The sequence below is a fragment of the Lissotriton vulgaris genome, chromosome 1_1 (genome assembly GCF_964263255.1).
Source record: "Lissotriton vulgaris chromosome 1_1, aLisVul1.2, whole genome shotgun sequence".
Classification (NCBI taxonomy): domain Eukaryota; kingdom Metazoa; phylum Chordata; class Amphibia; order Caudata; family Salamandridae; genus Lissotriton; species Lissotriton vulgaris.
Window position 1 is genome coordinate 796,919,669 of NC_141685.1, and position 27,866 is coordinate 796,947,534.

At 41.0% G+C, this 27,866-nt stretch overlaps 1 protein-coding gene and 1 pseudogene across 3 annotated transcripts in view; both read left to right on the forward strand.

The window, feature by feature from the left end:
• ASTN1 (astrotactin 1) overlaps window positions 1–27,866 on the forward strand; it is a 666,610-nt gene that overhangs the window by 129,995 nt on the left and 508,749 nt on the right. The gene's annotated exons all lie outside the window — the stretch shown is intronic.
• Window positions 385–1,450, forward strand: LOC147747851 (uncharacterized; annotated as a pseudogene).

Genomic DNA, 27,866 nt, shown 5'->3' on the forward strand with positions numbered 1-27,866 from the left:
CAGAGGGTTCCATTTGGTGCAGCATAAACAGGTGGTTTGTGGTGTTCGCTTGTTGACGTAAGCATGCGGAGGGCAGATTGTTGAACTACGTCAGCACGCGTCCACTCGTATCGACGCATGCGTTGAGAATGTGGTTTCGCTGACTGAAACTGAAGAGACGGTTTCGGGAAGAGAGTGATGGAAGAGTTATTGTGATCGAAGGTCATTTATTTGCCAAGGAAAGACTCTGTGTTTTTAAAAGAGCATTGTTTTTAAATAGCTGTGTAAAGGGAGTCTTGTATTAATAAGATTGGTGACAACGGAGTTTGTTTTAATAAGATTGTTTCATTATTATTTTATACTTAGAATAGGTTGATTAGAGAGTCGTGTTTTAGTCATTTAAGAATGTCAGAGGTTAATGCATTGACTCAAGGAAAATTGAATATGGAGGAGAGAATTGCACTTAAGTTGTCTAAGTTTGCTAGTGATTTGGATTCAAGAATAGATAAAAAGTTAGAAGATTTTAAAAAGAGTAGTGGTTCCACTACCCAGGAGGAACAGTTTTGGTCAGCTGGTGAAGCTCCTATGTTGGGAAAGAAAGGTGGTAAAGTTAACAGAAAGAGGAAGAATGTGGATTCATATGTTTTGAAAAGTAAGAAAGCAAAAACTGCATACCCAGACTCAGGTTTTTTGCGGAAACGTGCAAATCAAGCAGGTGTCAAGGACACACATGGTGACCTAGTAAGAGGTCATAGTAGTAAAAGACATACTACTGTGTTATGTGATGAGTCTTCGGGTAGTGCGGAAATAGAATTAAGTTGTTCCTCTGATTTTGGTTCAGATGTATAAATAGTGGATAAGGTTAAAGATGTTGAGACTAAGAAAAATGATAAAACAGAAGAGGATGCTGGGGTCATAGATCCTTTAGGGGAGTCTATGTTTGATCCTTTGATGGTTAAGCACCCGTTAACGCCTGAATGGATCCCGGCTCCACATGTTGCTGAGTATGTCCAGATGTGGCTCAGGAAGCAAATTCCAAAGGACGTAAGGTTAAGACTCCGTTCAGACTGCTCTAGACCAGGTTTAGCCAATAAGATTGCATTGACACCTGAGCTTAATGCAAAAATTATTGCATTTGTAGCAAAAGGTGGTAGGGATCCAAAAAAGGGATTGGATAAAGGGTTAAAGATGTGTCAGGACAGGTTGCTTGATCTAACAGGGCCTTTGACAAAAATATTCGATATGGCTGAAGAAACCTATGTTGAAAAGAAAGATCTGGACATAGATGAACAAAGAGAGTGGATTCAGAGAGTGGTGTGTTTGTTGGGGAACGCGAACACCGCAATTTCAGTTGATAGACGAAAGAGCATTCTCCTAAAAATTTATCCGAAATTGGTGTAATTGTCCAACAATGAGGATGGATCTGATGCGATTGGGATGCTTTTTGGAGAAGTTTTTATTGAGGAGATGAATCAATATATGGGTGCTTTCAGCTCTTTGGAAAAATCCCAGAGAGATATTAAGAAAGTTTTTGATCGTCGGGCTTTCGGAAGGGCCGGGAGAAGTAGAGGTCATTTTCCCAGCCGTGGTCAAGGAATCACAAGGGCCTCCTTTACGAGGGGATTCAGAAATTACAACTACAACTACCAACAACAGACGGGATATCAGCCCAGAGGTTTCTATCCTCAGAAGGAGAGAGGAAATTATAGGTGAAATAGAAGACCGAGAAGGTCTGGTAAGACAAGACCCTTTTGTTACCCATGTAAAGTTGGGCGGCAGACTTGCCCAGTTTTACAAGAATTGGTGTGTGTTAACAAGGGATCCTTGGGTGTTGCAGACAGTTTTAGGATATCGAATAGACATCATAGAAGATCCGATACAGTTTCACTGTCCTCCAATGATCAAGTTCAGCTCAGAGCTGTCAGAGTTGGTAGAAAAAGAAGTAAAGGAGTTGTTAATGAAAGGAGTGATTGTAGAGGAATTAAAAACATGTGCGGTGTTCAAAAGCAATATTTTCTTAGTAGAGAAGAAAGGGAAGGGTATGAGACCAGTGATAAATTTGAATAGTCTGAACGATTGAGTGGAGTACCATCATTTCAAGATGGAGGGTTTACATATGTTGAGAGGTATATTTCAGACAGGGGATTGAATGACTCGACTGGATTTGAATGACGGTATCTCACAATTCCGATATGTTTGGCGAACAAAAATATCTGAGGTTCAGATGGGGAGGAAAATTATGGAAGTTTGTTTGTCTCCCATTCAGACTTTCATCCGCCCCTTGGTGTTTTATATAGGTGCTTCGTCCAGTCTTTGCATTTTTGAGAGAAAGAGGAATTCGAATGATTATTTAGACAACATTTTGACTATGGATCAGGAGAAGAGCAGAGTGGAAGAATACACAAAGTTGGCTGTGAGTCTTTTGGAGCATCTAGGATTTATTGTGAACAGAGAGGAGTCATGTCTAACTCCAAGTCAGGATACCTAGTTTTGGGGTTTCATGATAGACACTATTCACAGGAAATTACCCTTTTGGAGAGGCAAGATCAGAACTAAACTGGTGGCTAAAAAATATGGAGGCTTGGAATGGGAAATAAATTTTCGGAATAAATCCGGAATTGATAATAGAGTCAGATGCAAGTTTAACTGGTTGGGGGGTACGTTGTGGTGCAAATTCGACAGGAGGCATGTGGACTGTAGAGGAGAGTCATATGTACATAAATTGTTTGGAACTGTTGGCAGGTTAATTTGCAATCAAGAGTTTTACGAAAAACAAGGTAATATGTTCAGTTTTGTTGAGGATGGACAATGTGTCAGCAGTGAGATATGTGAACAAGTTGGGGGGCCCGAAATCCAGAGACCTAGCGGATCTGGCGAGAGTTTTTTGGGATTATTGTCTGAACCAGAACATTTCTGTTCTGGCGGAGTATTTGCCAGGTCAGAAAAATGTGCAAGCAGATTGATATTCGAGAAATCAAACAGATTCAAGCGATTGGATGTTAGACAGGTCAGTGTTTTGGAGGTTAATGGAGTTTTGGGGTCCTTTTCATGTGGATCTGTTTGCAAACAGATGGAATACTAAGTTGGAGAAGTTTTTCAGTTGGCGTGCGGATCCGGAATCGGTTGGGATAGATGCTTTCAGGCAGGATTGGAGGGATCTTCATCCGTATGCTTTTTCTCCATTTGTGTTGATAACCATTGTAACTTTGATGGTACGCAAGTGGAAGGAAACAGTGGTGTTAGTAACTCCGAATTGGAAATCTCAAGTTTGGTATCCCATCCTCTTGGAGATGTCGGTAGATTGTCCAATCCTTCTTCCAACTTTTCAGGGTATTCTGATAGGAGCTTTAGGAGAGTGCCACGAGTTGGTAACTTCAGGTCAGTTGAGTTTGATGGCATGGAGAATTTCAGGAGAGTCTTGGAAATGCCAGGACTTTCGGTTGAGGCTTCTGAGCTTATTAGAGAATCCTGGGCTCAGGGAACTAGGAATATGTATAGATTGGCATGGCAAAAATGGTTACGCTGGTGTGTGGAGAGGGATTATGATCCTGTTTCAGTGGATGTAGTATATGTGGTCAGTTATTTGACATCTTTGTTTGATTGAGGTTTAGCGTATAGAACTAATAATTTACATAGATCAGCTATTGCAGCAGGTCATGAGTTGATTGATCGAATTTCCGTTGGACAAAGTCATCTGGTAAGAAGAATGATGATGAGTGTGAGAGTTTTAAGACCCCCTGTGGTGAGGTATTCTTCAGTGTTGGATGTTTCAAAAGTTCTTGAGTACTTGGAGAGTTTGGGAAGTAACAATGTTTTAGATTTGATAGTTTTAAGTGGAAAATTGACCATGTTACTGTGCTTATTGTCTTTTAGAAGGGTGTCTGATGTAAGAGCATTGGATATGGGAGCTAGGATTTTTAATCCAGAAGGTGTTTGGTTTTATCTCTGTAGAAGAACTAAGACAAATTCAGATAGCATTTTGTATCCTTATTTTGATGGACATGAGCATTTGTGTGTTGTACTTTGCTTAAAGGATTATGAGATGAGAACTTTAGGTATTCGTCCTGCAAATGAGAGTCAGTAGTTGATTTCTTATAGGAAACCTCATAAACCAGTTTCAAATCCAACTTTATCAAGATGGGTGAAGGAGGTGATGAAGAATGCAGGTGTGGATGTGAGTAGATTTGGTGCACATTCTGTGAGGGGTGCTTCGGCATCAAAGGCTTTTATGCTTGGAGGTGCTTTGCATGATATTTTAAGATGTGCAGATTGGTCAAATGATTCTGTTTTCTGTAAGTTCTATTTTAAACCTGTGATTAATGCAAGTGTGTTATTGGTAGAGGGGCTTTGAACTTGCATAACATTAGCCTCCGGTCTTGCCATAAAATGTAGATTTTCATCAGCCCTGATGGACAGAACATCCGGATTTTATTAAAGACACGGAGGCTAATATTATCCCTCCTCTCCCTACCCTTGTTGGGAACAATTGTAGTTTCTTTTTCACCTCGTGGACAGCAATGAAAAGGAAGGAAGAATTTATTCTATTTCGGATTATCGGTTCACTTGTTTTAATATGGACTCTTAGTGACTTTAATTATTTTAATGCAGCACAAAAAGAAGGAAGAGTCATGGAGGTTCTGGCTCTTTGTTAGTGTTCTAAGAATTTTTATTGTGCTCTATGTTCTTTGAAGATGCTGCTGTGGGTGGCGCAATAAAGAGGATTGCATAATATTAGCCTCCGTGTCTTTAACCTCATGCGCGCTAGCGGAATTCCGCTCGCACACTGAGATTTTTTAAATTGCATGTTACGTGACGAGCTGGGCTCGTCATCAGCGTGCGAGGAGGCTACGCCATGACGAGCCCAGCTCGTCATCAGCGTGGAAGGGGTTAATAAAATCCAGATTTTCTGTCCATCAAGGTTGATTAAAATCTGCATTTTCACATAATTCACTTTACTTTATTTTCTCTGACTGCAAAATGGGAGAACCTTGTAAACACCAGTCCCCATGTTACAAACAGAAGTAACAATTTATCAGATGACAAAGCCTGAACTTTGACATCCATCTTTGAAGTGCAGCAAATGTGACAAGATAAATACAGAAATCAAAGGCATGTTAATTTATTGCTTGGACTTTTGTGAACCACCAGAAATCGGCTTGCAACCCACCAGGGTCTTCCAACCCACAGTTCGGGAATGCTGTTCTAAATTTTACCTCAGTCCAAAGAAGGAGGGCTTTCTCCAATAAACACTTTGTTGAATGGGACTAGTGAGATGCATTCACTAAAAGCTGAATTGAACAGGTTCACTGGTCAATGGATATCCATGGATTTAGTTCCTCTTCCAGGCAGCAATCCCCAGAAATCAATAATTTTAAGTAATGCACCTGAGCACCGATGGTAGACACGAGTAGGAGTACTGTCTGCTAGTCAATGATTGGATCTTCGAGCACATTTAAAATTGATATTTATGATGTGACCGATGGTGGGATGCCCTAGGTTATAATTGCTGAATACAGTAGTAGCTGGAGGCTGCTTTTAAGTGTGCCCTGTTACAAATAGAGGTTTGGCCCTGATAAAGTCAATGGTGGACACACCTATGTAACGAAACACGTTTTGGCTACAAAAGCTGTACTAATTGCTGCATGTATGAGAAGACAAGAATAAGAAAATTAAAAAGAAAATGTTGGAACAATTGAAACTCTGACATGTTATATCTCGGTGCTGAGTAGTATTACTAATCAAGTGATTGCAGATACAATTTCCTATACCTCATCAATTCAAGAAATCACAGAAACATCCATGTTTTCTTGGTATTGGCTCTGCAGGATATTCAGCAGATATGGCCCTTGAGATTCCATCGGCATAGGTCTGTCTCCTTTACATGTTGACCTGTACTGTTGGCCTTTGACAGGTTACTTATGTCATGGGGTTACTTAATAGTGCTTCAAGAGATGATAAGCAGCCTGCATTGGCTCCAGCTGCCCCTGCCTGAGACCAACCAGAGGAGCCTTGTTTTTGTAACTGGTACCTCGCTGACTTCAATACAAAGTCATTGATCTGGACTCTTGCATATACCTCCCATCAACAGTCTGGAACCCCCAGAGGGTGTCTCTTTCAGTCACCCTCGAGGTGTGCCTCACAAAACATCAATAAGTACATCTCTGGTGGGCCTCCCTCACGGGGTGCCTCGGACGACATTTTCATCAGAACAGCTGGTGCACTGGATAGCAGTGGGACTGGAAACTGTGGGGGACTGCTTTTCTGATAACATGCTGATCACGTTCCGGGAATTAGTAGAGGATAGTGGTCTATCCTCTGGGCAGTTCCTGCAATATGAAGCATTGACTCGTGCCTTTGGGCAGTTGTGGGGGAAGGGCAGAACCTGATACCCAACCAGTGTTTCATGCACTGATCACGCTCGGATCCCCCGGGCACCAGGTGAAGTGGTTCTACGTTGCCTTACTATCGGCCTCACTCGACCCTCTGACTGGCTTGCGGTAAAGGTGGGAAAGGGTTGTAGATGGGGAACTATCAGACGAAGACTGGGGGGTAATCCTGCAATGCCCAAAGAGGATCTCCCGTAACACTCGTCTGAAATACATACAATTCAATTTTACGCACATGATATACGTGACGCCTCACCGCCTCAACGTTGCGTATGGAGGGGATGAGCCTAAATGACCACGGTGTGCCCAACCAGACGCAGATTTTTTTCATATGACATGGGGATGTCAGTTACTGTGTGCATTCTAGGAAGCTGTACTGGCGATGCCCTGGGGAGGGAGCTGGCCCTCACAGTACGGGTATGCTTGTTGGGTCGGGAATAGACTGATAGACTTGGCTGTGGGACTGGCTAGGCGGAGAATTGCATTAGAGTGGAAGTCAGCTGCAGGGCCCCAGGTGATGGGTTGGACCCGGGACATGATTAACTGGCTGGAGCTGAGGGTGGAACGCTACAATGGGAGGAAGCAAGGGTAATGCGGCAGCGCCCTATAGCAGAACAATGGAAGGAGGCACTGGCAATGCGGGAGACGCCTGCACAAACGAGGGAGAGGAAGAAGGAGCAAAAGTGGGTAGGAGCAGCAAGAGTGAAGTAGTGAAGTAATAGGTTAGAACCTGATCTTGAACAGAAGATTGTTTTCTTAATTTCTTTGGGAGATAACAGAAGAATGAAGGATAACAAAGTAGACCGGGTGACCCTAGTAGCTCGCTCGGGCAATCACATTGAGGTGCTGCAGCTAGAGTACCCCATATAAGACTTCTGCATTTAACCATATACACCCATCTGCATACGTTTCAGTTAATGTTTGAAGTTACTATTTTATTTCTATATATAAGCATGCACAACAATGGAGGGATCTGTTGAAGTGGACTGATGCCTACCGAACAGTGACTAAATAGTATGCAAACTACATAGTGGAGGGATATGTGCTTACCTAGGATTGGGACAAATGCATAAGACATGTTTTGAAGTAACTGAAAGTAGCAACAAGAAGTTGAACAAATGACATATGAATCTTTAATAATATAACGTGCCGCAGTAGCATACAATGATTATAATTGTAACTGAAGCATAGAGTGTATTTGCATGCGATATGTATTCCTGCTTAGTATAAAATAAAGCATAAAAATATGCTTTAAAATAGTACATATCTGGTTTTGCGTCAAAAAATTAGCACTACCCTCCAGCTTGTACCGCTTCTATGGCAGCACTCTTGCAGCCACACTATTGCTGGAATATCATAGGGGTAACATATATGTCATAGATATGCCTGCATTCACCAACCGAAAACTGGGGTAGGCCCTAAGAGATCAATCTTCCTTCTCGTCTTCAGGATACTGGAGGCATACTTGTTGGCTCAGCTTTATTTCTGAATACTTTGGCCTTGGTGGTGTGGAATTGTTGTGATGCTTTCGGCTTTAAAGAGGAAGTTTGCATACATACTCACCGTAGGGGAGGTGAAAGTGGTCAAGTACTGTCTTTATGAGAGTGGCCGCCGGGTCAACAAGACCCCGTAGAGTGATGCTGCAGTCTGTGCATGTGATGCCTCACACTGTGGAACGAAGCCCTCCGTGCATAAAGCATCGCTGCGTCCTTTGTCCAAGCAGAGATCAATTTCTAGATATGTGAGCACTCACACTCAATGAAGAAACAGTCCTCGCTAAACTTGATTGGATCAGACCATTAATTTCTGCTCCTATGTTACGAAAAGTAGAGCACACCACTAAGAAACAGAAACAAGCATTGGCATAGCCAATAGGTCTCGCCTTGTGGACCTTATAAGTATTTAGTTATGCAGCACAATTTCCTTGTTGCAACAACATCAACTGTTGCATGGCTAAACACTTATAAGGTCCCAAAGGCGAGATCTATTGGCTATGCCAATGCTTGTCCTGAAATAGGTTGGAAGACTTTGGGAGTGCACTACAGTGGACTCATCCCATGCAAAAGCACAGAAATTTAAGATTTGGGACTCGAACAGGTTTTCAAAACAGGCAAGTGAGAAGAGTTGCAAATGCTGGGCGGATAACTTTGCTTACCGTTAGAAACCTTTGTCAGCACAACCACGTCGTCAAACATTTCCCCAACCTCAGCCTGTTATGACAAAAGTCCTCTGAATGACTGACTGCCTTGGGCTGACATGTTATCCATGTTGGCATGAGTTTCCTTTACTGTTAATCTGTTTTATTTGATAGCTCGACTTACTTGAAGCATCAAGTTTCTGATTGCACAGAATATCTATGCTTTTTTTTGGATACTGAAGCTTTTTAATAATATTGATCTAAATCCGTTTTGGTCATTGCTATGTTTTGCTTTTACAAACAGGGTCGAGGGGTGTCTACCAGGATGATCATTTTTAACCCCTTCAATGCTGGTGACGGAACCATTCCGTCATCAGTCACGGTTGAGCTGTGCTGATGACGGAATGGTTCCGTCATGACCACACCCATTATCATTGGGGCCCAGCACAGGGGGAAAATATCATCCGCAGCGATGAGGTTAATCTAATCTATTTTGACAACACAGATTCAAGTAATATAATTGGGATGCTGTTGGAACTGGTGTTGTGAAGTGTATGAGCAGGGAAAATCTGTGCAAGATATGACGTTACCATAGTGGTGGAGAAAGAGAACATGAAGGATGGAGGGGTGTATGCCTGAAAAACCTTTAAAGGTGGGCTTCAACATTGGGAAATTCTACAAGGCCAGGCATGTTGTAACATAGGGGGACCACGTCATACAAAGGTGAAGATAATGAGCACTTGTGGAGAGGTAGCTGTCAAACAGTTTGAAATGGAGGAAGCACAAATATTAGTACTGTTCGTTGCAAGCCCGTTTTATGCCAGATGACCCATTCTCTTGCGAGCATTAGGAGGGCGAGAGAAGGAGGTAAAAGCCAGCAGGTGTGTTGGTGTGTTTGCTGATAGGAATGGGGTAGCCAAGCCTTTATTGGGGTCCTGAAAAGTTAACCAATTATTTGCCACTCAAAATAAAACTCTGTTTTTTGATTTCCGGGTCACGTGACTGCCTCCGTGAATGACAGTGAGGTGTGCGAGTGTGTGTGTAAGGGGGGTAGCAGCAAGTTCACGGGTGACTATGTGCAGGAGTCATAGTCGATCGTTCATGAAAGAAACTTATATCAGTAAAACCATCCCTACAGTGTGTAATTTGCACAAGTATGAACAGAAAGTAGATTAAAGAAATGCTATCAGGAGACAGAATCAGTAAACTCTCTCTTAGGCTACTTACAGGAACATCAAGTTGGAGAAATCACCTTCCCTCAGAACAAACAAATAAACTATAAAGGAGGGAGAAGAAACATATCAGCCCATACACAATAAGTATCAGAATGGAGGTTTCACTCCATATAATCTGGATAACACTCCCAAGAGAAAAGCTACGAAAGGCAGATAGCTATGAAAGGCAGATAGAGCGTGCGTTTGGGAGAGCTAAAAAAAAAGAAAAAAGAAAAATAAGGAGGCACTTCTGGAGTGTGGTGTGCTTTTCCCCCGTGAGCTTGGGAGCGTGGGAGGGTTAAAAAAAAAACGAGGCACGTCTGGCGTGTGGTGTGCGCGCACCATGACGAGAGAGGACAGCCATAAGACGCCTCTGCTCGTCATTGTGCGCATAACCGCATGCTCTATGCCATCTAAGAAGCTGTGGTCATGACTTTTTAAAGCCTGTTTACTAAATGTCTCGCAGGGCAGCGCATGCACTGGCTCAGCAAGACCTAAAAAAGGAGTCATGAAGCCCGGGCGGAGCTGGCGTAGTGCCTCTATGTGGAGTTCCACAGAGTTGGGAAAAAACTCTGTGGAATTCAGCTCCGCTCCCTCCCCCCTCCCTAATAATTATAATTCATTAAAAAAGGCACTTACCTGCTGTGGCTGCCTCCTCCTCGCTCATCAAGATACTGCCATCCGGTAGTATGAAATCTAGATATTGCCAGACTAGATAATTTCAAATGTCTGGCTTGCTTCCCAGTGTGGCGTAACAGAGATCTGAGGTTTTTAATAGCAGTGGTCAGACTCAGTGATGTAGGGGTTCTATTCTCATTCAAACGTACACAAGCAATTGCCTAAAAGGGACGGTAATCTAGTAAATAAGTTTCCCTCCCTTACATTCTTGCCACTTCCTCAAGGTGCGGCGTTGCCACAATCGGCTCCCCGCGTCCTCCGATGGTGTGAATCCTGTCTTGGTACGACTTATTCATACTCTTCCACTACATCGAAAGTCTCCCATGACTTCCTGTTAGTGGTACACGAAGGTTAGACTATATACTCACTGTACTCATTGGAATTCATAACAGCCATCTTGGAATTTTCTGCCTATTGAGGCTTACCATGTTGCGGCCCATTCCATTATAATTAATTAGGGAGGGTGGACGGGCCGGCTAACTCTGCTCCACCACGGAGTTGGAGTTTTGCCTAAACTCCGCGTTCCTAATGGAGCATGAAGTAGGCAAAACTCTGTAAACTCTGCTGGCGGAGCGGAGTTACCCACCCCGGGTTAGTTTTAGTTCCCCTCCTGCGCGCATCAGAGGACAGTGCATTTGACTCTTCTAGCTACTCCATCCTACGTGACCTTGAGTCTGCCAAGATCTGTACGTCACACAATTGTGAGGGTAATGTGGGATAAAAATGCAGACGACTTCCTTCCCAGATCATAAAGACTTCTCTGGGTACTGGGTCACCAGTAGTGTCTTGCTGATGTGCTTTAGAATTTTTCTCCAAAGCTTCTATTAGTGTTGTTGGGTCTCTTAAGAACATGGAAACTGGGGTCCAACCTGTGGGGGCCCATCATTCTCCTTCTAAGGTGCATAGCTTCCATTTTTTAAGGAAGATACATTTTAAAAGTCAGTGCCATTAGAGTGTGGGTGTTATTCCATTTTTGGGAATTCTAAATATTGCCATGCTTTAAATGCATGAATAAGTTGCTTCTATGACCGAAATTAAAATGTTAAACAGTGGTTAGTGAAGGAGTTCATTTGAAAACAAAAATATCGGCAACACAGCCTATCATATTTTTACAAGTCCAAAACTGAGCAAAAGTAATCGGGAGACATCCTTGCAATTAGAAGGAAAGAAAAAACCTCTCCGCAAGTCTGTTTCAGAATACGTCTGGAGGTTCCACAAGAATTAATGTTAAGCACACTTCAGACAATGGAGGTCTTTGACTACAAAGCTCTTATATTTGGAAATGAGGGAGAGGTGCTGTTTTTCTCCTAAATCTACCCCCTTACGGATAGCATGAACGCATTGCTCAGAATTACATTTCCCCAGCATAGAAGCTTGCCCGATTCCAGATGTATAGGCTTCAAATTATACGGGAGACTTATAGATTCAGAAGGGCAACTTCTAGCATCTGAGAGGCCAAGTTAAGAGGACGCTCTGTGGCGCCCCTTACTTTTCATCCAGTATCACAAATCTTTATTGGGATGAACTGCAAAGATATTTCTCCTGTTAAGTCGAGATCATTAGGAAGATGATTGCTTTCTCTAATACCAATTTATCTAAATTCTGTACTTTAATGTACTTCTGTTTCAGGTTTGTGAATTTTCCGTAATTTGTTTTCTTGAATCTTATACAAAAATGTCATTAAATTACATTTTTTCTGCAAATTTAGGGCTGCTTGTATCTCACGTGGCTTTTTCACATAAAGACATTATTTGTGCCTATAGAGTCATGCAATTGTGTTCAATTATTGTATGTGAAATTTGGGCCAACTTGAACTTTCCATAATTCAAACTTAAGAAATGTCATAATTTTGCCAGTGCAATTCAAATTTCACCCAGCTTCGTCAAAACATTTGCAAATAATACTAACTTTACCGATTGTAGGAGAGACACTTGTCCTGTTGGTGTGGTGGGCAAACTAATTTAACCAACTATCAGACCGTGGGGTTTGCAAACTGCCCCTTTAAGACGTGGGTTAGTCCAGGCGGTGCACAGACATAATATTGAGTCCAAAATATCGTTTGGACATAATATCGAGTAAATAATATAGACTGGACAAAATATCGACTGGACAGAATATCGACTACAAAAATATCGTTTTTAAGGTAAGTGAAGAAATATCGACTGTATAAAATATAGATAGCAAAAATATCGAATTTTTAATAATATATAATATTTTATAGTGTATTTTTATGTAATAATATGTGTGAAAAGTGTGTATTAATGTTATAAATAATTTTATTAAATGAATTTTGTTTTTATAATAATTGCGTAATGTAATTCTGTAGCGGGTTGTGGGTTTATAGGGGAATAGGGTGGGAAGTAATTTAATTATAAATAATTAAATATGTAAATTAATTATTGATATTAATTTAAAATTAATTGTAAATTAATTTATATGTGTTAATTAATTTAATAGTAATTGCAAATTAATTAATAAAAATTGATTAATTGGTAAATATGTAAATTTTACTAATTTAATGCAGTAGCGGGTTGTGGGATTATAGGGGAATAGGGTGGGAAGTAATTTAATTAATAATAATTAAATATGTTAATATATTTATTGATAGTAATTAGTAAATAATTGATTATTAATTTAAATGTGTTAATTAATTAAATAGTAATTGTTAATAATTTTATATTAATTGATTAATTGGTTAATATGTGATTTTTACAAATGTAATTATTACAACTACGCTTTCCCTACTGTTGCACCCACTGGAGTGGGAATAGTAATTTTAACCCCTACGCTATCCAACACTTTCCCTACTGTTGCACCCACTGGAGTGGGAATAGTAATTTTAACCCCTACGCTATCCAACGCTTTCCCTACTGTTGCACCTACTGGAGTTGGAATAGTAATTTTAACCCCTACGCTATCCAACGCTTTCCCTACAGTTGCACCCACTGGAGTGGGAATAGTAATTTTAACCCCTACGCTATCCAACACTTTCCCTACTGTTGCACCCACTGGAGTGGGAATAGTAATTTTAACCCCTACGCTTTCCCTACTATTGCACCCACTGGAGTTGGAATAGTAATTTTAACCCCTACGCTATCCAACGCTTTCCCTACTGTTGCACCCACTGGAGTGGGAAAAGTAATTTTAACCCCTACGCTATCCAACGCTTTCCCTACTGTTGCACCCACTGGAGTGGGAATAGTAATTTTAACCCCTACGCTATCCAACGCTTTCCCTACTGTTGCACCCGCTGGAGTGGGAATAGTAATTTTAACCCCTACGCTATCCAACGCTTTCCCTACTGTTGCACCCACTGGAGTTGGAATAGTAATTTAAACCCCTACACTATCCAACGCTTTCCGTACTGTTGCACCCACTGGAGTGGGAATAAGAATTTTTACTCTATTGTTATTGTACATTAATATTATTGGCTATTATTTAATTATATTTTGTAACTATATATATATGTTTTAAGAAATATGATAAAAAAAATATTTTTTGTACTTTCATTAATTATTTAATTATCATTAGTTAATTTAAGTATTCTTAAGTATATTTTAGTACTTAGTTTTTAATATTAATTTAATTTAATAGTGTTTTTAGTAAAGTCGATATTTTTTACAACTATATTTTTGTAAACGATATTTTAAACTCGATATTTTTGTACTTACCTGTTTGTAGATAGAAACTCGATATTTTGTCAGTCGATATTTTTGACACGATATTCTTGCATGTCGATATTTTGGAATTCGATATTATTTCAGTGATCCGTCCAGGCACATTGCTAGAGGTATGGGTGCCCCTCTAACTAAACAGCTTTTCTCTTGACTACTTTGATTGGAAGAACATTTTCCAGATCTCAAATGTCTATCCCTCATTGAAAGTCCTGAAGAAGGCAGCTATGATCCACTAAAAGGCTTTTCTCAAAATATTGCGTGTCCGTGGTGATTCGCTGTTGGGCTTCCAACCCAGCTGAGTTACTGAAACAGCATTGGTTGACATTCAATCATCATCATTGAGTATTCTGGATAAAACAGACGGTCCTTACTCATGCTTCTGGGCTTTGCAGTGTTCAACACCCTAGACTACCCTCATCCGCTCTCTTAAACATGGGAAGTGGTAACATTACTAGATCTGAATGAAAATTAATTTCACACGTTTTTTAGTGATTGACAATCTCGATTAGTTTTTAGAGGAAATTTCAGGGATAGAGGAAGGTCCCAGGGATTGTTTATCGCCTTTATTATTTACTATTGTCTTGCAACTTTTGCTTTTACGAATCCTAGAAGTTTGATGCAGTAATTGTGTGGGCGACTTCTAGGTGATTTTCTACCTGTCAAAAATATAGAATCAAGACAGAAAGAGTATACAATTCATCTTCCAGGAAATTCATACCTGGATGAATAACAGCTCGCACAGTCCGAATGAAACTAAGATAGAATTTCTGCTTGGATATGTAATATATTAATGTCATCCATGAATATAGATATTGGAGGTTTTCAGTGGCATAGTTCGGGGCGGCTGGATCCTCTGGTTGGGGGCTGTGGAGGTGAGCAAGTCGTCTGTCGACTCGTGACCCCTCCCCCCCAGAACAAGTTGTCTTTCGACCGACACCCCAGAACAAACCCCCCCCCCCCTCAATCAGGTCGTCTGTCGAGCTCCACAAACCCATACCCCCGGAACAAGTCATCTGTCGAGCACCAAGACCACCCAGCCGCTACCCCCGCTCTTACCTGCACCTGGCGCAAACTCAGGGACCGCAGTAGCTAACTTTTAGCCTGGGCAAAATTCGTTTTATTTCTCTTCTTGTGTTTGAATGAAAGGACACATTACGCTTAGGAAAAAAAAAGCACACAATTGTACATGATGCAAAAAGCATCTGCTCACATTCGGTTCATTTGCTTTGTTCCCATGTTACCACAATAGGATTTTTACTCAATCTCAATTACCCAGCATGGTCTAATGGCACAATCTCAGGCATTTCACGTAATAACTGTAATACTGAATGCTGGAAATTACAGATGATGGCTCTGGCCTAAACTAAATCTTGCCCGGGTTTACTTTAATCACTATTTAAAAATTGATGCACAAACGTTGTCTGTGTTTGGCAGAGGTAGATAAACAATTGGTTTTAAAACACACAATTCCAGCTTGTAAATGACAGGCTCCTCCTCAAAAAATGGAACATTCACAAGCCACAGAAGTTACAACAATACTACTTGCTATTTCTAATGATCCCTTACATAACATCTACACTTCTCGCCCATTCTGAGCAGATTTAATTGTTTATCTTGGAAGTCCAGAGTGAAGATTAAAATACTTAGGTGGTATAATGAGTTCCTCTGTAAAATGATGCAGTAATTCTTCATCTGGTATTACCAGGGCCACTGGAATTATGCAACGGGATTGACTAATTATATGAAAATAAATAGGCATATTAAGGGGCATATAGGCACAGCGGCATATTTTGTGATATTCTTTCTTCATTATGTTGTCATTCTTACACGTTAATACTGTGTAGGCAAACATTCCATCTCATTAGTACAAGTTTAATACCCAAATACATCAATAATAAACAGAAAGGTGACTGGTCAAACTTTGCACAGGACCTTCCCCTGCGCTGCAGCATGCGTTGCTGCGCATTTGGAAACTTTTGATCCGCTTGAGCTACAATTTTTTGTTAAAATCTGCAGATTAATCAGCAGATGGTGGATTATGTGGCAGATGTCCATACTTCCATAATTATGACGCAAACGCTGCGACCACAAATTTGCATAATTCCAGTAGCCCTGGGAATAGCTAATTCCACAGGGTGAAGTAATTACAATGTGCAATTTTACTGCATCATTACGAGCTTTTCTCCTTGGAAAGAGGCATAACATGGGGATTTTTTTTTTTGCATAACAAGTTCTACTTGGTTTACATCTTTATCAGCATTTCACTATTTAGTAACTTATTCCTGGTGAACTATGAATGGGAAAATTATCAGATGGAAGAGTTGTCCAGCACGACTATTAATCTTCATCCATGCAAAAACTTCTGTTTCCACTCGAATCCATATTTGAAAACTGGTTTAACTTTGAAGACAGTAAGTCTTCCTCTTATTATTCACATTTGTAAAGCGCACAATCACCCGTAAGGGTCTCTAAGCGCTAGGGCCGTCGGGAAGTTTAAGCAAGCTATTGCCCAGAGTCACATGGTGCTGGCCTAATCTGCCACCAGTGCCGGGGTTCGAACTGTGATCCACAGATTCTGGAGTCAGTTGCCCTAGCCGCGGCGCCACACCTCTTTCTGAATATTAGGACTGAACACAAAAATAAGCTTGCTTTTCTGGTCCATAAAGCGTTGTACAGGTCAGCAGCACCAAAATAACTCAAAAACAGATCAAAATGACAAAAGTGATTATTCCTACTAAGAACTAGTGGTAAGTCTCTACTGAAACCAGAAAGAACTAAGGGCCGTATTTATGAGGCTTTGCGACACTTTTGTGCCACCGGTGCGTCACATTGTGGGTGGCACCTTATTTAAAAAGTGACGCTTCTAGGCAGATGCAGCAGTTTGTAAACCCCTGCGTCACATTATACCTGTGCCAGGTATAATGTATGCAGTGTGGGCGTTCCCCCGCAAAAAGCCACGTAGAAGTGGCACATTGAAATCTATGAGATTTCAGTGCACCACTTCTAGGACGCCATTGCGTCAATATCTTATTCCTGCCTCACAGCAGGCGTAAGACTGATGCAGTGCTATAATCTTGGCCCTCCCCCCTGCATTGCTGGAGTTGCGTCACGCTTCTGATACAACTCCAGCATTGTGTCCGTTTTGCGCCGACAGATACGTCAGTAATACTGACGTATCTGTTATTCCTTATGACATGATGCGTCATACAGTAAATATGACTCATCAATCATGTCGCAAGGAGGGCACAGTGACAATTGTTGCATTGCTATTTTCGCACAGAGATGCAATAGTTTTCATAAATGAGGCCCTAAGTAAATATGTAGGTGAGGTCTTCAGAGGGACTAGATAGGTTGAAATATTCCTGTATGAGCAGTCAGTTCAGTTCAGTTCAGTTCTTTATTTATTTCGATGGTTAAAAACCATCATAAAAATACATATTATTACATACAACATAAAAACATACTGAACATCAGAATTAAAATCCTGTTTAAAAAAGGTTTTGTTAATACTATATACATACTTTAGGCATAAAAAAAGAGTGCAGTACATTTCATTTCATCCCAATTCGTCCACCATCATCCCCTTGTATTTCTTAATTTGGACACAATTTTTAGAAAACTCATATGTATGAGCAGTCAATCATTTCTTGGATTTACCTGTAGCTCTTTGATGCCCTTTCACAGACTTAGGCGCTATTTAGAAAAACCTTCCATGATGACTGAGTGATTGTTGCTCTCTGCTGCAATGGCAATGGTGCACGTCATCCATTGTGCCCTGTGCACAGCAGCCCGGTGGACCAATGCGGCAGTCAAAGTGTCAGCGTCATCACTGACGCAACAATTGACTGCATGGGTTGGGCAGACTGATCATGGCTTCCAGCAGAAGAAAATTGACATTCTCATCAAAATCACAGGCATAAGCATGACATTAGACGACCTTTCCTTCGATGACTACCCTTACATGTGTATTTTTGTTATTCTGTATTTGTAAAGTGGACACAGCAGAAGGTTTAAAATAGTCCTTGCAATCCACATAAACCCAGCTACTAGAAATATCAGAAGCTGCCTTCTTAATTTAAAAAAAACATTAGTGGGGGGGGATTAAACCACAAGGGGTAGTGGAGCGGTTCAGAGGGTTTGTGGGCAACCACAAAGTGGTAGCAGTTTCTACACATGGCTATTTCCAGGGCCATTGGAATTATGCAATTCTGTGGCCGCTGCATTTTCATCATAATTATAGATGTACTTTTCTTGCCACATATTTCCCCATCTGCTGCATGAATTGCAAATTTAAGCAAAATATGTTTTCATCATGATCTTTACCCTTATTAGGTTAAAATACATAACCATAAAAATAACATATGTGCAAAAAAACACCAATGTTAAGATACAAGATAAAAACACAGACTAAACAAAGGTGAGCAATATCTGAGGCTCACTGGTTCAGCACTGAACAAGTCAATTACAGGATGATATGTGCATAACCCATATAAAGTAAGGTGATAAAACAGAAGTTGATTAAAATGTATCATATGCATTAGTATGTGAACAGACAAAAACATCAGTTGTTTCTAGCTTTTATAGATCAAAATGTAAAAGGGGTCACACGAGCTGCTGCATAGTGGCAATAGAGTTGGGCGAGTCCACAGATTACCAGGGAGAGCCAAGCCAAGGGTCTCTCTCGGCTCTTAGATCCCGTGCACGAGCCGAGCCCTGAAAATGTTTGGTATATAAACCATACACCAATCATCTAGTAAAATATAATAAACTATCTTCAAAATTAAAAAAATGTGTTTATTTAATATGTGCATGCTTTGACATTAATACACCACAGTAAAGCACTGCACTGAAAAATAAGTATAGTGACAGATATTACACATGAATCATCACTTAACTAAAAGGCAAATCAGTGGTCGTTTAAACCCTATACGTGGCTCAGATTATAATAGAACATTATATTCTATTAAATCAAACACAATAGATTTTTTGACAAATGGCATTCTGAACTCACATATTTGACAGCGGTTTCATACGAGATAATGAAGTAAAAGTAGTTTTGGTGAAATAAAATATTTGCCCAAGATCACACAATGTAAGAGAGAAAGCCATGATTTATCCAGGTTTTCTGGTTTCACTTTGTACAAATCAGCTAGAAAATGGGTATCTGTTTGCTATTTTTTATAGTAAGGCTTTCTTTTTAGCTATTTGTGCATTTCTCAAATAGCTCGAAGTTGGCCGAAAGGTGTTGGAGCAGCTTCAATTGGGCACCAGTTCCATTACATAAGGTCAAATGCTTCGTTTTTGCCACAAGGAGATTGAATTGCCCACCATCATAGGATGTTGCTGCAAACACCACAGCTCTCTCCACTTCCAAAGACTGTAGCTTCAACCGTCAGGTCACACCCTGGGTTAAGGGAGGATGGTAGGCAGAAGCCACTTTAAAGCTCGGCTTGTTATGGGCTCGAGGTTCTAGTAGAGCTTTGATCTGAGCAAGAGTCAGAATTCAGGCTCGAGCCTGGGTCGAGCTTTCAGTGGCTGACCAAGCTCTAGGTGGCAAAGGCTAACTAGCCCATTTGTAGTTGCTGGTTGCTAAGTTCAGGTGTTAAATTGGTCCTAATGGGGTGAACTCTTGGCCCAGATAGTATAATCTGTGTTAGAGTAGCCAATGGTACTTTAACAGAATGTGCAGTTCATGGGGCATATTATGCTTTTCTTACAGCATAATTTAATCAACTCTGTTGTATAATATACACCTCCTTTGCTGTACAATTGCAGTGGCCCTGGCTGTGCCTAAACGATGCCCGTGACTTTTGGCTTCCTGATATGCCAGGGCATATTTACAAAAAAAATTCAAAGCGCGTTGCTATGCCATATTTGGAAACGCTGCAGGTGGGGAAGGGGGTGGGGAATAATTTTACATTAATCCATATTACAAATCCTAACTTTTTGACAGAGAGAAGAAATCGAGCAATCATGCAACAAATCGCTGAGGTATACCAGCTGATACCTAGCGCATATCACCTACCAGGAAGTGTAATGTACCAAGTTAACAAACTATGGAAATTCGGGAGGAAAGTTAAATTGCTACATACTTGGACATCATGACCTTATCTGCGCTGGCGCGCACATCCACCTTCCGCCAAATCCTGCTGACATCACAGCCTCCCACAGCAACCATCAACCACAAAAGAGAAACCTGCAGGAATTAAAAATAATGATTTCTAGACTTAAATCTGCGGGGCTGCACGCGCTCGCCGAGGTACAGCTTAAAAAAAACAGAAAAGAAAACCAGGTCTCCATGGTTACCCTGGGAGCGGAGGAAGCGTTCGAGCTAAGTCAGCGAATGTGCTGTCATTCGCTTGCAGTCCAAGGCCTGTTCGATCCCAGAGCGCGCAGAACGAGGCGGGAGACGCCATTATGCCCTCTCTGCGAGAGGCATCTTATCTCAGGTTTGCAGGTGGCGCTTGACCAGCTGGCTTAAGTGCATGCCTCCCTCCCGCGCACATGTCCACTCCAGAGCCACAGTACACTAACGACGGCTTGGATAATGTGATTTAGTGCACCTGCGGGTAGGCCTTGAATTAGCTACAGTGTGCTGATAAAAGAAGGCATTCTAACGAGGCACAAAAGGGGTACAGGACAGGTGCTGGTCACACAGCAATTAAAATTGAAGCATGTGAATAGCGTGCAGCTCTTTCATTTAGATGTTCTTGAGTCCCCTACTTTAGTGGTATGCTGATGCTACTACCCTATCACCATGCAGCTGTCTTTGTTATACACCCATTTGTTGTTTACTAATGTGCTTGTCAAAAATTCACCAATCTTCATTAAGGGCTAGATGTACGACCATGTCATTTAGAGACTCACAAATTGCGATCAATCGCGAGTCGCAATTTGCGAGTCGGTAAATGACATGTACAACAGGGTCTGAGATACTGTTAGCAATTCCAAATGGGGTCGCAAATTGCATGCCTCAAGCATATTAATTAGGCACTTGCAATTTGCGTCCCCATTAGGAATGGCTGCCCCTCTCAGGTATGGTGGCCTGCTGGGCTCAGCAGACCTCCATGTCTGGGACTGCTTTTAAATAAAGCAATTTTTTTATGCAGCCTGTTTTCCTTAAAGGAAAACTGGATGCATTTAAAAAAAGAAAAATTAAACGTTTTCGTTAATTTTTTTAAGGACAGGTAGTGGTCCTTGGGACAGCTGCTTGCAAGGAGGAAGTGGTCCCCTGGGTACCCCTTCCCATTTGCAAGTGCTTTACCACCCTCTTGAAGAGGGCGATAAATTGCAAGGTTTTTTTTGCGACCGCAATTGTGGATGCAAAACATTCTTACATAGGCCTATGATCATTATTAGGAAGGGACGCCCTTGAAACACCCCTTCCTAATAGTGACTCGCAATTCCTATTTAGCGAGTCGCAAAAAATTGCAACTCGCTAAATAGGGATTGTACATGGCCCTATTAGATTTTGCATGCGCAAACGGGTCGCAAACCCGTTTGCGCATGTAAAATAGGGTTGTACATCTGGCCCTAAGTCGCTTGTCTGTGGTCTCTCCGAACCTATAAACCACAGTGCATTTAATTTAGCCATCAGGCGAGACGGCACAGAACAACACAAACCTTATGGTATTAGTGCAAAAGGCCACTTTATTAGGACAGGTCTTCGAGCCATCAGCTCATTACTTACCGAGAAATATGAATACTCTGCCCCTCTAATACAAAACCAGACCCCTTGCCACCCGTACCGTCCTTAACCCCTTCGATGCTTGTGACGGAACGGTTCCGTCACGAGCGCCAGTTGAGCTGTGCTTATAACGGACCCATTCCGTCACGGCCATGCCCGCTTCTTAGAACCTTCAGCACAACGCGAAAATGTGCGCCGCGCTGAAGGTGTTAATACACCCTGTGCCCCACAAACATCAACAAACACTACTATCTGTATTCAGTCCTCTCAAATCTTTTAAACTGTTCACCGTCCTTTCAAACAGTCCCATCTCTCAGCAACGGCTGCAGTTAAGAGGGGGGAGGCCGCCACCCACAAAACTTGGCTGCCGAGAATGGACTGCCCCCCCTTTGCTACAGCACTGCCATCTCTTGGTCCTCGTTAAGCAGCCTTGTCCTTGGTCGTCTTCTCCCTGGCTATTGCTGGCCAATACTTGTTTTTTCTTCCTTCCTCCTCCCTCTTTTTCCCTCCCAAGCGGCATACGCCTGCCTGGCAATTACCCAGCCCTCTTCAACTGGTACATCATCACCTCCGCTTCCTGACACAGCTTGTCCTAAAGCATCAGAACCTAAACGTTAGCCCCCATTAATTGACAACAGTCTAGAACCATCAGCAAAATTACCCTGACCAACAAAACTCCAAAACCCCACACTAAGGGCCCGCTTCACAGAATGAATTTAAGACTCAATCCTAAACTTACTACTATTTTGGTATTCACAGAATGCACTTACTACTTTTGGCATTCACAGAATTAACTTATTACTTTTGGTATTCACAGAAGTTAGGATTTTGTCTTAAGTTTGTCTTAAGACAAACTTAAGACAGACTTATGACAGACTTAAGACAGACTTAAGACAGACTTAAGACAGACTTAAGACAGACTTAAGACAAAATCCTAACTTAAGTCTGTCTTAAGTCTCTCTTAAGTTTGTCTTAAGTCTTGTCTTAAGACAAACTTAAGACAAAATCCTAACTTCTGTGAATACCAAAAGTAGTAAGTGCATTCTGTGAATACCAAAATAGTAGTATGTTTAGGATTGATTCTTAAGTTCATTCTGTGAATCGGGCCCTGACAGCTAACACCAGTGGCCACTAAACAATAACAATCCTCTGAATCTAACAGAGGAATAGTTCTTAAAACCTACTCCCTCAAAATCCTAAAACTGGGTTGTACGAAATGGGGGTATTAGTTGAAAGAGGCATTTAGCCACCGCAAATATTAACCTCAATCCTTGCCAGGGTGAACCCATAAAGTTGCTAAATTAACCTGAGCTCAATCCTCTGGTAGCCATGGCAAAGAACACACGAGCTTAACTTAGAGGCAATGTGTAAAGTATTTATGCAGCACACAAAAAATCATGAAGTCAAAACACCCACAAAGAAAAGACCCAAAACAATGTACAAAAATGGAGCACCTTTTAATGAATAGAATGCTGCTAGAATTACAACAATCTAATAAGTAGATCCAAAGTTAATAATTTTTCAATTTTAAGGTTCAAAATAGCATCAAAAAGCGTTAAGCACCAAGGGCCAGATGTACAAAATCACGTTTACGATTTCCTAATGGTAAATGTTAGTGATTCACTATTAGGAAATCACAAACTGCGATGTGCAGCAGTGTGTTTGACACGGTTAGCAAATTGTAGTGGGTCGCAAATGGACCTGCCTCATCAATATTCATGAGGCTGGTCGCAATTTGCGACCTATTGTGATTGGCTACCATCACAGGGATGGTGGCCTGCTGGGGTCAGCCGACCAATATGTCTGCAATTGCTTTTTAAATAAAGGATTCTTTTTTTTTGTAATGCGCCCCATTTCCTTAAAGGAAAACAGGAGGCTTCTCAAAAATAAAAGCGAATAGCTACCTTTTCATTTTTTAATAGCAGGAAGTGGTCCAAGTTAATACTTGGACCACTCCCTTTGGGCTTCCTTTGGGCCATTCCCTCTCTGTGTTCCAGGGATTGCCATGGTAACAGGGCAGAAAAATGTCCTGCCCATAGGGCTGGCTGAACCTACATATCTGTCCTCTCAGATACCTCACTGGGGAAACCAGATTTTCTACCACTATGGTTTCTGTGGCACAGGTATGCCTCAGATCAGTGACAGGGCCCCCACTCCCTGCGATCTGCTAAAAGACACAACTCCCACTCTCAGGGATCACCAGGTTACCATGTGGGTCCCCCTCCCAAGTAAGATGTGTTAGGGTGTGCTCTACCTTATCATCCCATGGACAACATCTCCCAAGGCCACATTGGTCACTCCTTTGGGGAGGTCATCTGTGGATGGTTCCCTAGGTCAACTGGAGTTCATCTTTTTGTGCCCTGACTGGTGATATCCATAGCATCTGGGCAGTAAAAAGGGTGCACTGGAATTTTGCCCATCAGAACCTCTCCCTTGTGCTCGGAAGGGTTATGGGAATCCTTTCCATCCAAACTCTTTTAGGGCCCTTTGGGAAACCTCTCTGTTTTTTAATCCTAGACTTCTGTCTTTCTGCTGAGGAGGCCTGAACCAACCTTCTTGGGTCACTCCTAGGTACCTTTTTGGACACTCTGGTGCTAATCCAGAAGTTTGCTTTCTTCCCCTGTTTTCTGGATACACGGATCTCAGATTCAATTAGATGCTGACGCAACTCTGTAAAACAATTACTCAGTATGTGCTCCTTCATGATCAAATTATAAAGTCCATTGTAATCACTTGCTTTGCGGCCTTTCACCCAACAATCCAGTGCTTTGCTTGACGAGTCCACACATTCTTTAAATGACTAGTGTGACTGCTTCTGTCTATCCCTGAATGTCAGGCGATACTTCTCAGAGATCAGACAAAACTTGGTGATGAGGGTTGCCGTTGAAGGGGCCGCAGGTCATCTGTTCAGCTACCTCTAAGGCCAATAGGATATCCCTCCCAACAATTGTCATGTGCTTCTATAGACAAGTTCTCCAGTCCTCCTCTGGGACTCTGCATACTCAGGGCCATTTCATATGCTGCAAGCCACCTATCAATGTCATGCCCCACCACATAGTTAGGGCACCAGGTTTTTGGGAATGTAGACTCTGTTACCTCTCCTAGGCACCTCATACTCTTGCTGCTACCATCTTCACTGGACTCCGAGGCCCTCTTGTCTCTCAGGTCCAGTTCTCTCTGGCCCCTCCCAAGGACCAGCAGGGCCATCCTCTCCTCCAAGGCCAATGTCAATTTCTCCTCCTCCAAAGCAAGGGTTACCCATTCTGGCATCAGATCCCTCTCTGCTTCTCTGTCTTCCAACTCTTACTGGGCGAGTCCGTGGAACAATGCTAGGCTCCCTGCTCTGGGCAAGGCAGGGAATCTGGCTCCTGTAGGTTCAGCCACTCCTGACAACCAAGACTCTGAAGGGTTATCCTCACCCTCTTTCATGACTTCATCCTATTTCTCCTCTGCTCCGTCATCCTCTTGCTTCTGTGTACATGCCTGTAGCAAGTGGACCTAGTGGGAGGCCTGCAGTTATGTTTACATTGTCACTGTAGTGGATGGTACGATGTGAGTGCTGCAGTACACTTGTAGTTCAAGACACAGGGTGCTACAAGGGACTTATTTCAAAGATATTTACTATGAGTTATTGAGTGGTATCAACATATCACACTCCGTAGTATCCAAGGGATATCAATCTTATTTGACACAATATGAATTTATGGAAGGTCAGAAGAAAAAACAGAGCAAAAAAAGGGTTTATATTTCAAATTAATTCTTTACTCAAAAAAGTTTTGGGGGATGTATATACATAAATCAATTAAAGCATAAATAGTCATGAACAAAGATAGACAATGTTTTTTGCTATAGTTCATAACATTGAACATCAACTCTGGCTCGATCAAACAGACAACCCAAATTATACAATAAAACGTGGTTGTAGGTTGGTGTCTAAAGACACCATTAAAGGAGATGATGACAAGGTGTCGACGTTTCGGTCTTTGCTGTATTCATCAATAAGACCATCATCAGGACGATGTTTATTCGAATGCTGTATAGGACTCCCTATATATAAAAATAAATTTCCATTAACAACCAAATCTTGCTAAAACCAATAGACGCTCTGAAAACATAATAAATGCATTAGACTTTAAGAGGATATTTACCCCTTCCTGGTAATTCCTCCTGTGTAATTAAAAATCAATATTAAGTCAATATGACCGAATTTCATTTGTGTGGATAAGTATTGTTCTAATGTTAATCCACATATAGAAGTTGTCACTTAAAAAGCAATACCTAATTTCCACAGAATGAGGTATTGGTTAACTAAAAGAAGAATTAAACAACATTTCTAACTTTCTATGTAGACTTTAAATTAGTGATCAACAATAATACATTCAAGCATACTTTTATCTCATTTTTTAGAAGAATAGACAAACAAAAAGCTTGTGTTTTGTCACCTCTATTGTGGGGAGTTATGTATCTCACAATTCTAAAATTCATTAATTCTCATCAGCATCATATTTTGGCAAACAATTCTATTGCTGAGTAGTGGTTAATTCACCCAAATGTTTGTCATGAGATAAATGTTTACATAGATCACATTATTGGTGGTACATCCTAGATTTACTTCCATTCACTCTATATAGAGATGGCTGTTGAGTCACAACATTCTAGTTAAACAAGAAAACAGAATTTGCTTCATTTAGCTATAAGCAGAAATGCCCTTTAGGCTGGCACAGTTTTTAAATACAGGTCAAACAGACACTTCTCTTTAGAGGCAACAAAGGCAAAAACGTGAAAACCTAAAAGTAATCAATTTGTCATTTTAAATATCCCTCACATTATCGTGTAGATGACCTTGGAGGTAATATTACTGGTTTGTATGTGAGTTAACAACATACCTTTATGTATACTGGAGGACCGCTTCAGTTGATATAGGCGGGCCACATTAAAATTCTAAGGGTAGAGAAAGAACCTATTAGCCTGGGAAGCAGTGTGAATGGTGAAACACGTGTCTTTTCAGTATGTTGCCTACCTTCAAAGAAGATTCAATTGGACAACTTCTGTTGGTCCAAGAAAACTGGCTATGCAGTCCAGTCGTAGGAATGTTCAATCCTATCTGGAAGGAGTTTGCATATTATTAAAACAATGGACGTGAGGATGTTAATTTTATAATTTTTATTAAGGTAAGAAAGCTGGGAAAGGGTGGCAAGGAAAACTGCACCAAACGTTAGTTAAAATAAAGCTAATAATAATAAAAATTATAAAATTAACATCCTCACGTCTAAAGAGAAGTGTCTGTTTGACCTGTATTTAAAAACTGTGCCAGCCTAAAGGGCATTTCTGCTTATAGCTAAATGAAGCAAATTCTGTTTTCTTGTTTAACTAGAATGTTGTGACTCAACAGCCATCTCTATATAGAGTGAATGGAAGTAAATCTAGGATGTACCACCAATAATGTGATCTATGTAAACATTTATCTCATGACAAACATTTGGGTGAATTAACCACTACTCAGCAATAGAATTGTTTGCCAAAATATGATGCTGATGAGAATTAATGAATTTTAGAATTGTGAGATACATAACTCCCCACAATAGAGGTGACAAAACACAAGCTTTTTGTTTGTCTATTCTTCTAAAAAATGAGATAAAAGTATGCTTGAATGTATTATTGTTGATCACTAATTTAAAGTCTACATAGAAAGTTAGAAATGTTGTTTAATTCTTCTTTTAGTTAACCAATACCTCATTCTGTGGAAATTAGGTATTGCTTTTTAAGTGACAACTTCTATATGTGGATTAACATTAGAACAATACTTATCCACACAAATGAAATTCTGTCATATTGACTTAATATTGATTTTTAATTACACAGGAGGTATTACCAGGAAGGGGTAAATATCCTCTTAAAGTCTAATGCATTTATTATGTTTTCAGAGCGTCTATTGGTTTTAGCAAGATTTGGTTGTTAATGGAAATTTATTTTTATATATAGGGAGTCCTATACAGCATTCGAATAAACATCGTCCTGATGATGGTCTTATTGATGAATACAGCAAAGACCGAAACATCGACACCTTGTCATCATCTCCTTTAATGTTGTCTTTAGACACCAACCTAC